At 30.6% G+C, this 20,223-nt stretch overlaps 1 protein-coding gene across 1 annotated transcript in view; it reads right to left on the bottom strand.

Annotated features, from left to right (window-relative positions):
• Positions 1-14,237, bottom strand: part of CALCRL (calcitonin receptor like receptor) — a 120,767-nt gene extending 106,530 nt beyond the window's left edge. The window contains exon 1 of the mRNA XM_051986058.1: positions 13,993-14,237. The gene's annotated coding sequence lies outside the window, so the exon portion shown is untranslated. The remainder of the gene's footprint in view (positions 1-13,992) is intronic.
• Between the last annotated feature and the right edge of the window lie 5,986 nt (positions 14,238-20,223).

Raw genomic sequence — 20,223 nt, 5'->3', positions numbered from 1 at the left:
TTTTTGATTTTATTTAGTTAGCAGGATAAGATATAAGATGATGAGTATTCAAACCAATTCATGGAATTTTTAATGTCATTAATTCTGTTAGTAATGATAATACATAACAAGAAGATGGAAAAGTGGCATGTGCATTGTCAGCCATGGGTGATTAAGAATTATGTCTTCTGATTTTAGGCTTGCATCCTAAGGTAATAAAATCTGATAATTAACATAATTTTTAAAAAGATAGTGATTTCTACTTCCCATATAGAAACAATTATTCATATATTACAGATTTTCTTTCTAAAAATTGTTGAAAATTCTTTATATTAAAATTTCATCTTGTTTTCAAAAAAAAAGATTTTTTTGCTTGGGCAAAGTTATTCAGCTATTTCAGCTGAATAACTGTTTTCAGATCATAGGAGATATATATAGAATATTTAATGGATCACCTTATGTGTACAGATAGTATTTCAGAGCAGGAATTATTTCTTACCTATATATAGCAATATGCCTGTATTTAGAAAAGGGTGAATATAAATTTCTTAGTGCAACCTATTTCTAAGCATTGAAATAATAATAGGGAGTACAAAGTTATTTCACTTGGGACTAATCCAAATGAACCCAGCCTAGGGCAACATAGCAAAATCCTCACTGTTTTCTGTGCTATTCAGTCTTCATTCAGAGTACTGTTTTTAGTTTTCAGTTTTCCTGAAACATATTGATATGGCAGAAATCATCTAGAGAGAAGCTACTAAAGGGCTGCTTGAGATCTTGCCCAGTTAGAATCATTTGGAAAAAAAAAATGGAGATGTTTAACATAGAGAAGAAATTTATGAGGGATGTGATAGCTATATTCATTTATTTGAAAGACTATCAAATAGAAGATAGATTATTTTTCTTTTCAGTCCTAGAGGTAAAAACTAGGACCAGTGGAAAGAGGCAAACTTATATTAGGTGTAAAAAAAAATCTGGTAGTTAGATATGGGTAAATTGAAATAAAAGCAGCCAGATGGTAAAGGAGATAGAAGACTGCATCTTCCATCAGGAAGACTGCATCTTCCTGAGTTCAAATCTGCTATCAGACATTTAGAAGCTTAGGCAAATCATTTTACCCTGTATGCCTCAATTTCCTTATCTGTCACAGGAGTTGGAGAAGGAAATGGCAAATTACTCCAGTAGCTTTTGCAAGAAAAACTTCAAAGGGATCACAGAGTGAATAACATCACAACAAAATTGAAATGGATTACCCCAGAAAGTGGCAAGTTTCTCTTTACTTGAGGGCTTCAAGCAAAGGTTGGATGAACATTTGTCAGAAATGTTGTAAAAATTATTCTTATTGAGGTAGAGATTAAACTAAATGGTTTCAGAGATCTTTTCTAAAGTTGAGATTTATTTCTCTATGAAGAGAGACTTCTTCACCCTAAATAGTCATTCACAAACATGAAATATTCTTGTCAACTCCTTTAGGAAAAATTAGATTTTTCTCTTTTGAAGCATTTCCATAAGTACTGTACCAGCTATTCCAGAATTGAAATATGACTTCATTTCTTTTTTCAAAGCTAGTTGGGGCAAAATAAACCACAAAGTGCCAGTGTTTCTGAACTAGGTTGCTTAGAGAACATACACTCAGTTTTGTTTATTTGTTTGTTTTGTTTTTTTGGGAAGCCAATTGGAGTGGTAGTGTTTTCTGAGTATCAACATGCTAAAATAAGTCAAATGTAGGCTAAGCACTGCCATATCTTTTGGGAAAAATAATTTTAGATGCCCTTTTAAAGATTTTAATATTAATTATTTATATAATGTAAGTTTATGTAATAATAGTTTTATTTGTAGTACATGACTTTTGGTAATTTTCCATATTGACAGAAGCCAGAAAATTTGGGGTGAGAGAAGGTTAGAAGTAAGGAAGGCAAGTAGATAGAGGAGGGCATGTGAATATTTTAAATTGGACATTGTTTATTTTGGACAAATTCTTGGCTATTTTGCTCAAATACATTTGTTGCTCATGATTATAAGCCTTTCATTTATATAAAAAAAAAAAAATTATATGCTAGTTCCCTTAATAGAGCATAGTGCAGCTTTACATGTTTCCTCTTTTCACTTCCTCTTTCTAAACATTATGGACATGCTTTGAGATTAAGGATTATATAAGGCCAATATTTTACCTCAGCACTTCTCTTTGGAAAGAAAAATACCCAAATTTATCTTTAGTCTAAGAAGAATGACATTTCTTAATAAGAAAGAATGCGTTCTATTTTTTTTTATTATGTACTTTTTTATTTTTTTATTTTATAATAACTTTTTATTGACAGAACCCATGCCAGGGTAATTTTTTTTTACAACATTATTCTTGCACTCGGTTCTATTCCGATTTTTCCCCTCCCTCCCTCCACCCCCTCCCCTAGATGGCAAGCAGTCCTATATATGTTAAATATATTTCAGTATATCCTAGATACAATATATGTTTCCAGAACCGAAGAGTTCTCTTGTTGCACAGGAAGAATTGGATTCAGAAGGTAAAAATAACCCGGGAAGAAAAACAAAATTGCAAATAGTTTACATTCATTTCCCAATGTTCTTTCTTTGGGTGTAGCTGCTTCTGTCCATCATTTATCAATTGAAACTGAGTAAGGTCTCTTTGTCAAAGAAATCCACTTCCATCAGAATACATCCTCATACAGTATTGTTTTTGAAGTGTATAATGATCTCCTGGTTCTGCTCATTTCACTCAGCATCAGTTCATATAAGTCTCTCCAAGCCTCTCTGTATTCATCCTGCTGGTCATTTCTTACAGAACAATAATATTTCATAACATTCATCTACCACAATTTACCCAGCCATTCTCCAATTGATGGGCATCCATTCAATTTCCAGTTTCTAGCCACTACAAACAGGGCTGCCACAAACATTTTGGCACATACAGGTCCCTTTCCCTTCTTTAGTATTTCTTTGGGATATAAGCCCAGAAGTAGAATGTGTTCTATTTTTAAAGAGAAAAAGCCTATAAATGAAAGAGATCTCCACTCTACTGAATCCTTTCAGTGGAGATATATCTTTTCTAACTTCATATTATTTTTACTGGACTTGTGACTTCATTGATACAGAGAGCTTCTAATAAAAAAAATAGTCTATCCAAATCCACATTTTCTCTATAATTTACAGTCTCAGAAAGACAAAATGACTAATTCACATATTGGTCACAGAACCAGTGTAAGTCAGAAAATGGGACTTGAACTCAGGCTCTCCTTTCTGTAAGACCTGTTCTTGTTATGCCATTATGGCTTTCCAACTCTCCTATTATATAGATGAGAGAATCAAACCTCAGGAAGATAAAATTACCTATCCAAAATCACATAGCTTTTTAGTGGCAAAGCCTAAAATAGAAGTTAAATGTCCTAACTTTTATCCCTATGACTTGTGTTCTTTCTTCCATATTAGGATCTAAATTTTATTTTTATAACTTTTTTATTTTCAAAATATATGCAAATATAGTTTTCAAAATTCATCCTTGCAGTGTTCCAAATTTTTCTTTCTCTTTTCCTTTCTTCTCCTCTCCTCAGATAGCAAGAAAGCCAACATAGGTTAAACATATGAAATTCTTCTAAACATATTTCTACATTTATCATACTGCACAAGAAAAATCAGACCAAACAGGAAAAAAAAAAGATAAAGAAAAAAAGGTGAAAATACTATGTTGTGATCCCCATTAAGTCCTCACATTTCTCTGTCTGGATGCAGATGGCTCTCTTCATCACAAGTCTATTGGAATTATCCTGAATCACCTCCTTGTTGCAAAGAGCCAAGTTCATCATAGTTGATCATCACATAATCTTGTTGCTGTGTATAATGTTCTCTTGGTTCTACTCACTCCACTCAGCATCAGTTCATAAAAATCCTTCCAGATTTTTCTGAAATCAGTCTGCTCATTATTCCTTATAGAACAATAATATTCTAATACATCCATATACCATAATTTATTCAGTCATTCCCCAATTGATGGACATCCATTCAGTTTCCACTTCCTTACCACCACAAAAAGGGTTGCTACAAACATTTCTGTACATGTGGATCCTTTTCTTTTTTTATGATCTCTTTGGAATATAGGACCAGTAGAAATACTGTTAGATCAAAAGATATGCACAGTTTGATAGCCTTTTGGGCATAGTTCCAAATTGCTCTAGGTTCTCAATTTTAAAAATTACTTAGGGAAAAAAGGGGACGGGCAGGTAATGATTTAATATGATAGATAGAAATGGACATATTGGGATGAGATCCATGAATGAATTCTGCATTTATAAAAAAAAAATATATATTTTCTCATTTCAACTTCCTTTTTCATTTTAGTGAACAAAGGGCATTTTAAAATGTGATTGTGAAAAATGAGATTAATAGTTTAAAATCCATAAGTCTAATTCTATATTTAAATAATGTCCACACTCCTTCTAGAAGTCTTGTATTGTTTGATCAATATACCCCAACCAACTCAGGAAATTGTAATGAAGCAAAAACATAACTCATCACATTGAGTAAGGTAAGACATGATTATAAAGCCCAAACAGGTCAACTTGATTATCTTATGTGAACATTTTTTAATTGGCTTACTAACTTTCATAGATCACAAGTACATTCTTCTAGATACTTTAGTAGTTTTGTATAGAAAGACAATAATAATAGACTTTAAATTTTTGTAGGGAGCAAAGAGTTGGCAAGTCTGCCAGTTTCAACAAGTATTCCCTGCCAATTTAAGCCATTCTTCTGTTATGTTGTGGAAGGCTTCTACAATCTAAGTTAAATTACTAAGCAACCTTCTCACTCATCCTATTTCAAAAGGTCATTTCTTAGAATTGACTGAAACCAGAAACATGATTCTAATGAAAATATGCAATATTTTAATGCAAATATATTAAAATACTATTAGATATTACGATTTATTATTTTTCAAATAATTAAGAAAGTTATATTATCATATATTTGTATTTCTTAAATATTTGAGAGAAGAGATAATAATCTAGTTTAAGTATAATGTAGTGGTAATTAGCATTGCAAATATTTTCTCCCTAAGGATGACCAATTTTTCTTATCCTGATCTTTGCATTTCAGTTTTAGATGGTTACTACATAGAAACATTTATACCCCATATCAAGGAAAACTAATATTCAATTTTCTATTAAAAAGGGGGAAAGCATATATATCATAATTAAAGTAAATCCAGTTAATTCCAGATCCTTATATCAGGCAATAATTTAAGCCTTCCATCAATATTTTTAACAAGATCTACAATGGAAGCTAAATATCTTTTTTTTTTTTTTTTTGGTCTCAGATTGAATTTTCAGAGAAGTTATAAACTCAAAAAGGTAAAAAGAGTACAACTCAAAGTTTTATTTTGTCATATATAATGCTACCTAGGGGGTGAAGTGAGGAATGTTAGACTTGAAGTATGAAAGATAAGTTCAAAACCTATCTCAGACACCAAGCTATGCAACCTTGTGCAGGACACTTAACCTTTCTTACCCTCAAATACCCAATCTGTAAAATGAAGATAATAATAGCACCTATCTCACAGTGTTTATGAGGGTCAAATAAGCGATCTACCTATATCTCTATCTATCTACTTATCTATCTATCTATCTATCTACATATACATACGAAAACTTCATTAACAATAAATAAAGGTGCTATTTAAAATATTAGCTAGCTGTGTATTGGGATTTGTTTAAATTATCCTCATGCCTCTTAATAGCATTAAAAGAAACCTTGCCAGGTAAAGAAAAATGAAAGGAACTGAAGCAGTGTTTAGTACAATGGAAAGAACACTAGACCGAGAGTAAAATAAATTTGTGTTTAAATCCCACCTCCTTCACTTACTAGTCCTATCTTGAACAAATCTGTTATGTTTTTATTTAGTTTCCCCTTAAATGGTGATAGAGATATATTTAGTGCCTACTTCATAAGGTTGTGGCTAGCTAGACAGCCAGCCCCTGAATAAGGAAAAGCTGGATTTAATTTGTAATAGGTAACATTCAACTTTAGATTAAATCAAATCTATCTAATTTAAATTTTGAAATGAATAAGTAGTGTTAATTAGTACATTGTACTTCTGTTAAATACATTTGCATAACAATTCTCGTTGTTAATAAATAAGGATACTTAGTCATATGAATACATAGGTTGGATCATCAGGAATAGGGGGGATGGAAAATCTAAAAGTCAATAAGTGTGTGCTTCCTGGTAGTCAGAAACAGAATTTTTTAATCAATGAATCTGTGGATAGATTTCATGAATATGGATGGTAAAAATAAAACAAAATTATTTCACTGTAATTGGTTTCCTTTATAATTCTATTCTAAGACAAATTAATAGAAATAAATATATAGTCAAAGACACACATACATACACATTGCTCATAAATAAGAAAAAACAAAAACTCTAATACAACAGTGAAGGTAAATATGGAAATATTGTATAGATAAAAACATAGAAAAAGATATTTAAGCATTATATGCACTAAAAATGTAAAAGATGATATGATGATATTTTGATATGTTCATGAAATATACCATGCATGAACTAGACAAAGTATGAATCAATCAGAATCCTATGAATTTATTTGTCTAAAACATTACTGAAAAACTGATATGAAGTAATTAACTTTAAATATCAGTCAGAACTGGAACCCAGGTTCTTCATTTTAAAAATCAAATATAGTGTATTATTTTCCAAATATGTTAGTTATTCTTTTAGGATATAAATGAAATCAATAAGTAAAACAATTCATTAACATTTAAGGTCTTGACCTGACTCATTATTTTCATATCTGACAAGGATATTTCAATTTTCTAGGAAAATATTCAACCATATTACAATAAGAAATCTAAAATTAATAAAATCTGAGTATTGTATTATGAGATCTACCAAATTCCCAAGCCACTGAGATTTTCTCTTTTTATATTTTATCTTAGTTTTCTACCTAATTGTTTTTAATCTTTTGTCTACTTATAAATTGTATTCAAATACATAAACATACACATGTGAGCATATTTCTTTTTCCATAATAGAACTTTCAAAAACCATTACTGTATTTTCTGTAATCAGGTTCTTAAGAGATATGTAAAAAAGACCAGAATAAAATTGGGAAAGATATATATTGACTTTGTGGAAAAGTTACTTTCTAAAATCAAATATTGATAGTCAATTGCATCATTGTTCTCAAAATAAGTCAGCTAATATAAAAAGTAGAGTGTTTTTGATTTTAAAACAAATTTTATCATTTTAATTATAGTTACCTCACTCTTATAACTTTACTGTGATATTCTAACCTAATATCTTATTGCTTTTATAGAACTGGTTCTCTTCCAAGCACATTATCTCAAATACTTACTCCTGGAAAGAAAATGCACTTCAAAATATCACTTAATCATAGAGCTCAAAGGAGGTGTTAACAATCTGTCATTAAAACAAGGGTTTGCCCAGCTGTAAAACTCCAATATCCCTTACAAACTTGTGCCACAATGAGTTCCATTTTATATTCACACTAAATTAAATGCTTTGGCTCTCCCTATACTAGATCTTTTTAGTCATAAGTTACACACCTAGGGAATTTCCTTTAACTCTTTCAGAGGATTAAAAAGTTATACTTGCCAGCATACTGTTCCATACAATTCCTTGAGGTTTTTAATTTCTAATTTAACACCAATTTAGACCTAATATAATCTTGCCTGATGAAAATAAATATTTTACTCACCATTAAAAAAATCAGAAAAGCTATAAATTTAAAATAGTATTCAAGAGGACTTTGGAGAGATTTTTGAGTTTTTCTACAAACTTGTTAGTGGCAAAATTAACTATTAAATATTTGCTGTTCTAGAGAGTAGGCTAAAAACTAGTTGACGTATAGGATTATTTCAAATTTCCTATCTAAAGTACCCACAGAATCATGGGGAAAGCTGACAAACCACTCATAGGCTTTAATGACTCCAGGAAATACCAAGAGATTGAGAGGATGATCCCATGTCCAATGGGTCCCTTCCTGGCCTCCTCCAACCTCAGAAGGACTTAACAAAAAACATGAACAAATGTCACTGAAGAAGGGAATCCTCTGGCTACCACTAACTCCAAAAAGATGAGTCTAGCTATCATCCTGACAGTTCCACTGCCCTAACCACTGGCAAGATGAATAAATAAAATTAGCTTCAAAGAGATCCTTTTTGTAAACCTACCAAGTGACAATTTCCTAGATGAAATGCAGCCAGAAAAAAAAATTTAATATCATTTTCCTAAAATAATATTTAAAAGATAATGATTTTGACAGTATTGCTTAAAATGCAATAGAGACTGCCAATGAACAGATTTTTGACATGGATTGTAGAAGTGGTATTTAGGAGGCAATTTATTTTATCCCATTGCCTTCAGTAAGAATGGTTCTTCCATTTTTAAAGGACTAGACAATTCTTAACTTTCTAAATTCTCTACTTCTCACAGTGAATATCTATCAGAATGTTTATTTTAATTATAAAGTACACTGGGGAGTGTCAGAAAAAGATGAGAATTATATTGGTTATGAAGAACGGTTTTAGAAAAATTAATTATGGAGGGTGTTATGCTTCAACAACCTAACAGCTTTTTATTATGTATCTATGTGTAAGGCATTGTACCAGGTACAAGGGATGGAGGGGGGAGTGGGTTGGTAAAAATGCAAGATCTCCAACTGCAAAGGCAGTTCACATTCAAAGATAATTTCTATCAAAAATATTAAAAGGTAGTGTATCAAGTTGAGAGAAATCTCATCCTTTATTAGAATCAGAATTATCAGGATTGCAGTTTGATTTTCTACCTTGTATAGTAAATGAAGACCTAGCTTTAAATAAGCACTTATAAGAGAATTTTGTGGAATATATGAAAAACTATTTGATTATGTCAAGCATTTGACTTGTATTTAAATGATAGAAACAGAGACTAAAGTATGCATATTAATTGCCCAAGTATAAAAACTTCTCTCTGGGAATGACATGTACTTCTGACAATAGCATTTACTCTTTCTATTCCTTAGGACACCATTCCATATACTAAAACACATTTATAATTCCATCAGATTCTCATACCCATAAATTTAAGATTAGATGTGCATATACCTGCCCTGATACCACTTCTTAACACTTGTAGAAAAGTGGAAAATATTGGTTCTTTATGTATTCCCTTTCCATAAATGTAACCTGATAAATAAAATAGATGGATAAATATAGACACATAAAAAGAACATTTTACCACAATACAGTTTTCCCTCAAATGGAGAACATTTTTTATGTTATTATGTATGTTTTCCCTAAGAACATGAATGAATTCTCCTAACTTGGATGAACAAAGTAAACAAAGTTTTGATTAATTTTATAAATTTCTGAGTAGAAGATTGCATAGCCTTTGCTAAAGCATTTGAAAGGGAATCAAGTCTCCGAATTTTCTCTTAGTCCTTTAAAAAAATAAGCTTCATGTTTCTAAAAAAATCACTTAAGAATTAAAACTATAGAAGACAACATTATGAAAGTTACTTAAAACTTATTATATAGGCTGATAATAGTAATGAACAATATCACTTGTATCTCAAACAATATTATAAGAAATGTTTTCATTAAGATCAAAGATAATTTCTTTTTTGTTTTTGACTATCATTACTTCAGCAATTTTATAAAAAGCAAGCAAAAGCATTTTCTAAATGCCTTAAAAAGTCTTAAGTGTTTTGCACAAATGCAGACTGAAGAGTGAATGTAAACTGATTTTTTAAAATGACTTTCACTATTCTAAAAGCACAGAGATAATAATTTGTGTATTGTTACTTCTATATCATATCTCTAAATATGTATAGATACATGAATGTTTTTATAAATACAGATCAAATCTACAACAAATCTAAATAAAACCAGATCCATATATTTTTATATTCTATACATGCATTTTCTGTATTTAGATATTATATATAGATATGTTTCTATGAATATAGATCTATATTAACTATTTCAGATCATAGTTGTAGTAAACTGTAAAAATATTTTTTTTTCTCTTTTAAACTTCTTAATTTTACAAGACAGAGATTGATGTAATTAATATGAACATTATATTCTTCTAGGACCTAAAGGAACATTTTATTTTTAGTTACAAAAAATCCTATGATCCATCTCAATTTCTTTCTAAATAAGCATTAAATCACATACATCACCATCAACATCACCACCACCATATTACCATACCATGTTCAAACACAGGAAAGCAAATAAATGCAGACATGAGGGGGGGAAATTTTTAGTTATCCTTCATATTTATATCACTCACACACACACACACACACACACACACGCACATATTCTTATTTCTGGTGACTTCTGCTTTCTGAAGTGCAGCAGAATAATTTTACAAGATAGCATGAAAGAAGATAAATTACTTCTTCATGGTATGGAATGACAATGACATAATAAAGTATTAAAGAGAGCTTTTTTGGGGGAAAAAAAACATTCTAGATACTCTAAGGAGAATGATACCAGATTTGAGGAAAAGTTTATTTTACTGCACAGATTCTTCACTTTTTAATATTCACTGAAAGTTTGTTTTTGGTTTTGTAATAATAGTAAGGGAACTCACTATCTACCACCTTTGGTCGCTAAGAGAAGCTTTCACACCAGCTTATAATGGAACAGTTTATCTTAACTGGAGGCGAGTTTCTTGGTTTTCTAAACAAAGATAAGATAAAAGATAAAGCTAATGACTGCAAATATCTTCAAAATGCATTTATTCAAAACAGTTTCTTAGGCAATTGGATTTTTTTTACCTTAAAATCTTTAGAAAATTGTGGTAAAAATGGGAAAAATCAAATAGAAGATTTTGGACATGTCAAGAGGCTATTGCCTTTTCTTTGTTAGCTAATATGTGAAAAGGCTGCATGCTTTCAGAAAGTATCACCAATTCTCTTGCAAGTTGCTTAAAGTAAGGTACATTTACGTTTATAAAATGGTCACTAAATTTCCAGGAATCAATTTAGTTTGCCAAAATGAATTAAATAATAAACACTCAATTTGAAATCAGTCTTTTAGTTTATTGCTTGTCTATACCACTTTGTTTCCTTCAAAGTTCCTTTGGGAAGTTTCCAATTAAGTCCTAAGAACATTCGCAAAGAAGGAATTATGGCCAAATAACTCTATATTCTTGACACTTTTTTATGACAAAAATAGTAAATCTAATGGACACTCTAAATTTTTATTTATTGACTTTAAATATGGTTAGGTAATCAAGGAATTCTTTAGTAAATGTAATAGGTACATAGGACATACATACATATAAGTGTGTGTATATTTACATATATACATAAACATGTATAAAAGCATGTGGATGTGTGTTTGCTATAAATTAAATAATTCTATTTTTCACTGAAAAGTATTTCCACTGAGAATAATATTGTGATTCTTCAAATTTTAATATCAAATGTATTTGCTCAAATGAAATTATTACAAAATGATAAACTTGAATCTACTTTCACATAAGCTAAGGAATCTTCTGTTGGAAAAACTACAAAGCAAATATGCTGATAAAAATGATCATATTGGGACTAGCTAGTCTAACAAAGAATACTTTTTTGGGGGGGGCAATTATAGATTACAGCTTACAGGTTTACAATTCAATTTTATACCATTTTCTGTTACCTCAAAATTAATTCAAGTTATTTAATGGGTACAAAATACCGTGTTTTTCATCTTATATATTTTACTTAGCATCACTACTTCTGAACAGTAATATGGTTGAAAAATAGAATAAATAAATCCCGATAGTTTTACAAATCAAGAAATACATTGTAAAATGAAGGAAAATAATACATAATTATAATAATACATTTTTATTTGGTAGTTTGAATATTTGAGTTGAAAGTGTGTTTTGGTTTAAACTGCCATTGCATTGCTTTACTTTCCCATTTCATTGTACATGTATAAACTTGGTCAAGGCACACATGATAAACCAATGCAGTTAAATAGGAAATAGCATAAGGAACAAATATATTTGAGAAAGTAAAATAAATATCTCACTCTACAATCATCAGTGGATTCATGCAACCTATTGATTTTTAACATAAAAAAATTAATTGGGATTTTTAAGTTATTTTAATTATTGCTTCAATCTCTAGTTCTAGAAGATCAGTATTTCTTGGTTCTTTTTGTCCAATTATTTTTAGATATCAAATTTATATGTCATTTCAATTTAAAATATTTAATGAAAATAATATTAAATAAATACTCCCTCCCCAACAATGATCTGGGCATTTGTTACTTTTTTTGTCCTTGTCTTCATACTTTATTATTGTAATATGAATTTTTTGATTAAACATAACTTTCCAAAGAGAGATATAATCTTTAAGTATCATTAGAAATAAAATTATTTTAACATCTATTCTAAGCATAGTCAAAACAAAACCATCTATGATTTCAACTATGCTTTTCCTAATCCCCATGCCAGGCTTCAAAGGCTTTCAAATGTACACAAACATCCCCCTCTCCTGCCATTTCTACATTTGTGTACCTCTAATGGCCAAAGAAGTATTCCTAAGCTTTATATAAATTAAAAGCAAGAGAATCATTAACTATGCTCTTGTGAAAAGTTATTTAAAAGCATCTGAGGTATTAAATATCCAGGGCAAAAGTGCCAAGGAGATACTCCAGATAAGAAAGTAGTCCTTGTAATGTGTTAAAGTTATGGGTGATCAAGTCCAAAATGTCCATAATGGAAGCAAAAACAACAAAAACATAATTTCATTGAAATCAAGTCCTCTTTTGATCAAAAGAGATCAATATCAATCAAAAACAACTTTAGCGTCCAATTTCCCCAAAATAAATAATACTGTTTAACAATCTATGATTTAGCTTTACCTACAAATTACATAGGTATTAAATTGTTGAATTCATTAAGATAATTTGTCTTGCCTGAAGGATCTTAATTTACTCAAAAAATAATTCCCACCACAGCCAGCAGTGGATATGAATCTAGCTGTTCCATATATTCTTATTTAAATATTTATTAATCCATAGTACATTATCATTTACAATACTTTTATCTATCTAATCTATACACATACATACTTTTTTTTTATTTTTTTATTTTTCTGGAGATCTCTGTGCCTATGTCTCTCAACTCCTTTCAAGACACATGCACAGAGAAACAATTGTCAGCAGACTATAAGTAGCACAATGGGAGGAAATACTGTATTTGCTATGAAGTGACATTAAAAATAAAAATGTACATATCTTTAGAGCTTAAATTATATTCTCTCCTGGCCTATTTTCCAACCTTCTACTAATGACTTTCCAACTAGGATGCTACTCTATAATCTATTCTAATACAATTACTAGAGTTTGGTGAAAGGTTAGTTTGAAAATATAAGAAAAATAAAAATAAAAATGGCATTACAATTAGTTCAGAAGATATATGTGATAGAATCAAGTGTGATCAATGGAAAGCTAGTGTTTTTGCCCTTAATTGTCTGTTCGATAACAGTGCCAGTGAGAGTAAGAGACCTCAGGAGTAGAGAGCCGGTAGAGTTTTTCATTTATTCTTCCTCTTTCCTAAGAGTCCCAATTGTGCTGAAAGAGTTTAAGAGACCTTTTTTCTAAAACAATTGCTTTAATATCTTCCAGCTGGCAAGAATAAAACTTGCTTAATATTAGGGCTATAAGAAAATAGTGTATAACCCATAGCTAATTTTGAAGATCTATTCCCACAAGAGCTCCTTTCAAGTCATTCAACTTTTATTTCTTGTTTACAAAAAACAAAAATCCAGGATACTAATCTAAATTATAGGACATTTAGTAGTTAACAAGATTTCTACTCTTACTGTTGCACTCTATAGCTTATCTAACATACACAAATAAATGAGAATGTTTCCAGCCTCTCCCAATGTTACTAACTAATGCCCACGAAACAATCTCAAGTCAAATGACATTATCATTTACAATACTTAGATATGCTTTAATATGTACTTACCCAGCTCAGTTCCTGAGGAATTTTTTTGTAAAGTAGTCTTAGATGCAATTTAATTTTTCTGAGATTCTGCAGAAGAGATTCTCCCCCTCAGGCAAGGTGAGGAAACAGCAAAAGATTTGCAATTTGATCCTGCAAACTGGGTGTAATCCAGTTATCAGAGCCTGGTGATCTTAATGGAAGAGGTTAGACTGTTCTACTGTGGAGAGAGGGCTTGTTCTGAGTGGAATTGGAAGTGTTGTCAGATTGTAAGTGATCAGCAGCAGAAGGGAAACATCAGAGCTTCCTGTTACATCACTCTGACCCCGCCTGCATTTAGTGTTAGATTACTTTCTTGCTCAAATAGCACACCCCAGGAAAGCTGTGCTCCTCTTAGGCAGGAGCAAGAAGCAGCCTGAGCAGAAACAGTTCCTAAAGTCATGAATACATTGTTACTAGTAAATACTGGCTGGCTTGCATCTTCCTTGTGTTCTGTTAGGACTTGTCAAGCAGATACATCAGTGACTTGAATAAATTTGATCTGAAAATAATACTCTATTTAAAGGAATTGAATTAGGCACATGGGATTGGGTTGCCTATCAATATGAACACTCACAATGGGACATACAATCCTTTAAAGAGTTTCCAGAAGGGGAAAAATAAACCAGTGCCTAAACTCATATTTACTCAGAAGTGAACAATGAGAAAGATTAGCTGCATTCCTCTATGCTAATTCTGTAATCTGACTCCAGCCCATATGAATTCTGATAATACATACATATTACAGACCATACTTTATAGACAGAGTCTGAGAAATGTTGCTTTTATGATCTTCTTTAAAACATATGATATATTTATGACTAGTACTAGTTTTAAATAACTTAGAGACAGGATAGTTTGCAAATAGAATACTGTATTTCTCTCTCAAAACTCCAAATGAATTTATCAGTCAGTTAACTCTTACTGAGTACTCACAGGTGGCAGCTGCATGTGGACAACAGATCCAGTCTTTGAGATTACAAATCTTTGTGTTGAAGTATTGCAGATGGCTTACATTTTCTACAATCCATGTCTACATGGAAATCTTTAGCTATAGAAAATGAAGCAAGACTTAAGGAAACTGGAACTGAAATTTGTAGTTATCAGTAGTCCTATGTTTGAATTGAATTAAAACATCACCACCTCCTGTAAGTAAACTATAAATAAAAAATGTCATGTTGCTAAAACATACACTTAAATAAATCAGAACAAAATGAAAGGAGGACAAGTGGTAGAGGACTTTGTCTCTCATTCTCTGTGACTCTCTGCCTCTGTCTCTGTCTCTCTGTCTGACTCTCTCATAATTCAAACTTTATTTATGTGACTTTATGTCAAACATACAAGTGAAAAATGAAAAAGTTAATCAATCATCTTGATGTTTCCAAATAGGTTGAGTAAGATTTTTATAACCAGAATATCCATATGATTCATGAGGTTTTTCATTTTCACTGAAGTAATTGGCATATGGATTCAACCCAAATCTAATTGTGGTCTCAGTCTCTAAATTTGGGGAACTGCACATGTATAAATATTTAATTAATGTATGAAATGTTTTAATCTGAAAAGAAAGTTTGAAAAAAAATTTTTTGAAAAAAAATCCACTCTCACAAAGCATTTAATTCATTAGACAACCATTTTTCTTAATTAATAGGTCCCACATGTACAATAGTATATCAGTGATTTATTAAAATATTTTAAAAGTAAGATATCTAATTTTGCTTGAAGGAAATATCTTTTACATGACTATGGTATTTTTATCTAGAAATTCATTATGTATATATTATATATATTTTTTAAAAAGCTTTATCAAAAAGTAAAATAATTTTTCCAGATATTTTGTAAACATTAAAAAGTTCCAGAAAAAATTGTGGCTATAAATGGAAAGTATCTTAATTCTGTGACTCAGACATTCATGTCATTGTAATAACTGGAATTTGAAAATGGCTTGAAGTTATTGAGTCTTGGGTTTTGTTTATTTATTTTTTTTTCATTTTATCATCTTTACAAAATAAATTCTCTATCGGCTATATGTTATAATCCATTATGTTGTGAATGTAGTTAAGTTCAAAGATAAATAAAAATGAATATTTTAAGATGTAGTATGGTCAATTTGTGCTAATGTAATCTGAGAGTACAGAAATTGAGGACTAGGTGAGCTTTCCAAATTAAGGAACAATTCAAGAATTTTAAATACCATGAGTCTTAGATACATGACGTTCTGCAAAACATCAGTCACTGCACATAAATCATGAAGAATTGAATTGCTAAAAGAAGCCCATTAATCTATATATGAGGAGCTGAGATGAATCCTGTATAGCATCAGCAGTGGCTACAAATTATGATCTTTTGATCTGAGTTGAATAAAACACACACACACACACACACACACACACACACACACACATACAAAGTTCATTTTAATGCAACTAAATATATAGCAGGAACTACATATGAAAAGTAGAGCAGGCAATGATTCTACAAAATTTAAGTCATGGAAGAGATAACTATTGGAAACTTAATAACATGAAGTTTGAATGATAAAAATAGCATGTATTCTAAAGTATAACTTTTCTTGTTTTAGAATGTGGTATTTAAGAACAAATGGTTAGTTCTATCAACAAATGGTTAGTCTGTCTGTTGGGGCAACCACAGCAGGCTAATCAACTTCTCATTGATAACAAGGAACCCTTTAATCTCTAGAGTAAGGAGGAAAGGCTACAGATAGCTATAGACTCTAGACAGAAAGGCCATGGAAATTTATTGTCAACTAGACTTTACACATAAAATTGAAAGTACAGGCTCTCATTTCATCTTCCATTAAGGAAATTATTTAACTTTTCATGGTTTTCTATTTCTCTGTCTATAAAGGGAAGCAATTTGACCAAATGATTTCAAAGATTTCTTCTAGTTTTGACAAGGTTTGTATTCATTCAATGGAAAACTGAATAAAAGTAGCATTTCTTTCACAACATGAAGAGAAAAATAAATAATGAAACGGTTTCATGTAAAACAATTCTTTTTGGTGGGTGGAAGACACTTGAATAGTTTACAAAATGCTTTTACATACACAAAAAGGTTATTTAATTCAAACAACTACCCCGTAAATTTTTCAGGGATTATCATCTGCATTTTAGAGATATGAAAAATGGACTTCAAGGAAGTAAAATAATATGCCTTGTACAGAGACTAATAGTGGAACATACTTTGAAAATGAAGTCTTCTTGTGGTTTTTTTCTCTATACCCAGGAGGGTGCTGGTAAAGATGGAACAACTGGATCTCCAGGAATACACACACGCACACACACACACACACACACACACACACACGTATGTGTGACTCTTTAATGAATTTCCATAAGGGGGAGAAAACAAACTAGTGCCTAACTCAAATTTTACTCTGAAGTGAATAATGAGAAAGATTAGCTGCATTCCTCTATATTGATTCTGTAATTCAAATCCAGTTCCTTATTAATTCTGATAATGCATGCATGCCTTAGATTACATTTTCTAAAAAGAGGAAGATAAATTTCACCTTTATGATCTTCCCTTTGAGATGTTATGTATTATATGATTAGTTTATGAGGCACTAGTTTTAATACTTTATACTGCATTAACATTTCCTTTATTACATTTTTAAGTCTAGCCAATCTACAAAATAGTAAATCATGCTTCATTTTATAACATTTGCTGATTTCCAAGGTGCAGTCACTCACACTGAAAATTTTCCATTCTGATATTGCAACCCAGTATGAGCTGAGTTCCAACACAATCCTGCCTATTATCACACATGCAAGACTTTAATAGTAAAATCCTAAGGTGTTTTCTAGTTTAGTTTTCTATTTGTGGTTTGAATTTAACTGATAAGTTTAGAGACATTTCATTAAGATTGAAGAAAAGTTTTCTGAGTGTCATCTACAAACCTGCTGAATGCCAAAAAGTGAAGATAAGATCCAAGCCCTTGCACACATTCTATTATCAGAAATAGAGTAGCATTTTCTTTGACATAGATCTGCTAACGAGCCACACATGTAGAAATTAGATTACAGCATGATTTCTAATTTGGGGCTATAAAATGATTTAAATATAATGGGCAAAAGAAGTAAACAACATACTGAGTTCTAGGTACAAACACAAAACTAGAGAGATACTAGAGTAGAGGATATCATTCAGAGAGGGGATGATTCCTAGAAGAGAAAAAACCCTGGACTAGCCATGAGTAATGATGTAGTTACTAGGAGTACAAGTAATAATTTGAATTGCAAGCTTAGTGATAGTAATTGACATTTGTAAAGCATGATGAAATTTGTAAAGTAACTTCCCCACAATCACCTTGAAAAGTGGGTAACATAAGTATTATTAGAGGCAACTAAAAGATACATTGGATAAAACACATAGGACTTGGAATCAGGGTGACCTGAATTCAAATTCTGCCTCAGGCACTTAGTAGAACTGTAATTTTGAGTCAATCATTTAACCTCCATCTCCTTCAGTGTTCCCATCTGTAAAATGTGGATACTAGTACATACCTCGTAGGGGTTTTCTGAGGATCAAATGAGAAAACATGTAACGTATTTTACAAAATTTACATAAGTTATGTACATGCTAGGTATTTTTATTATTACAACCATGTAGCTTATGAAGAAATTTAAGTTCAGAAAAATTCATTAACTTGTATGGAGTTATACAGCTAGTGTATTTCAGAGCCAAACTCTGCAATTGAGTTTCCTGACAATAAACCTGCATTCTTTAAAAAATATATCCCATAGTTTCTTCAATCAGATGTGTTTTATATAATAATTATTAATAATAACTAATTTTATATAGTACTTTAAGGTTTTCAAAATTCTTTATTTTTTAATTTCATTTGATCCTTACAACAACCTATGCAGGAGGTATCATTATTATTTCCATTTTATAAATGAGGAAACTGAGGCTGATATGTACACATATTTAATTTTAAAGAAATAGACATATATGCACGAGTCTATATATAATATAAATATGTATATTCACATACATACATATTTCATTTAGAATATATGACTGATCATAACACATCAGTTCTTTCAAATGTGCATACTTATTCTAGAAGTCTGTTTATTCATCATACTTGAAAGCAAGCTTTCCATTCAGATGAGAGTGACGATTCTTATGGAAGAGTCTTACCAAACCCAGAGGTTTTCTTTGTTACAGTTGCTCACAATGTTAAGCACTTAGTCAGAAACAGTATCTTAAAATAAGGACAACAACACAAAATTATATGCTTAGAGAAAGAACTATGTGCCTTGAGTAGATTACTCACTTAAAGAATGTTTGCAAGAATTATGCTAGAATTTTTGACATTGCCCAAGTCACATGGGCTTGAATTTAAGAACAGTACTTTGAGTGACTATTTTGGTCCCTGCTGAATTTAAGGAATAGAATGGTCTTTCTAAGTTTTCACTGACACAACATTAGTTGAATTCAATTAGATAAACACTTATTAAATATTTCTTATGAGTAAAATGTTCTCAGTGTTGAAGATGTGAAGACAATAATTAAATAATCTCACCGTCAAGAAGCTTACATTCTGCAATATTATATATAGGTCACAATATTACCATCAATGAATTATTATTTTTACTTATACTGTGTGAGAAGTGACAAGTTACAGATCAGTTATCTACATGCACTAGTGAAGGGAATTTCCTATCTGGGTGTTCCTTACATTTATTAAATTGCACGTCTTTTTCTAAAATTCTCCTCTCCAAATAATAATAACTTACATACTAAAAAAAAAAAAATTACTAACTCAACAAAACCATACCTTTTTACTTTTAAAATATATTGTACTTTATTTACAGAAACAAAATGCTTGAGATTCTACTTTTATTTGTTTGCTGAATTAATTAGTTTATTTAAAAGGTCTTTAAAATTTTTGCCCAAGTATTTGATTCTATTTAAGTCATTCCACTGAAACTTAGATTGACTATCTATGGAAAGATTTTTTTTTTTTTATTTCAGGGCTATTGAAACTTAGGCCATTATTTATGTTAGTAGAGTGTTCACCTAATTGTTAAATGAGCCATCTTTTCAGTCTGATTAAGTACATAATCTAGCAATTATCCTAAGTGAAATCATAATAACATCATTTTTTAAAAATATTAAAAGGTGAATTTGTTTAAACTTAAAGTAGCCATCAATAATTCTTATATATTCCTGAAGAAAATACTGCTT

Source organism: Antechinus flavipes, chromosome 3, assembly GCF_016432865.1.
Source record: "Antechinus flavipes isolate AdamAnt ecotype Samford, QLD, Australia chromosome 3, AdamAnt_v2, whole genome shotgun sequence".
NCBI lineage: Eukaryota > Metazoa > Chordata > Mammalia > Dasyuromorphia > Dasyuridae > Antechinus > Antechinus flavipes.
This window is presented reverse-complemented; position numbering and strand designations above follow the sequence as displayed.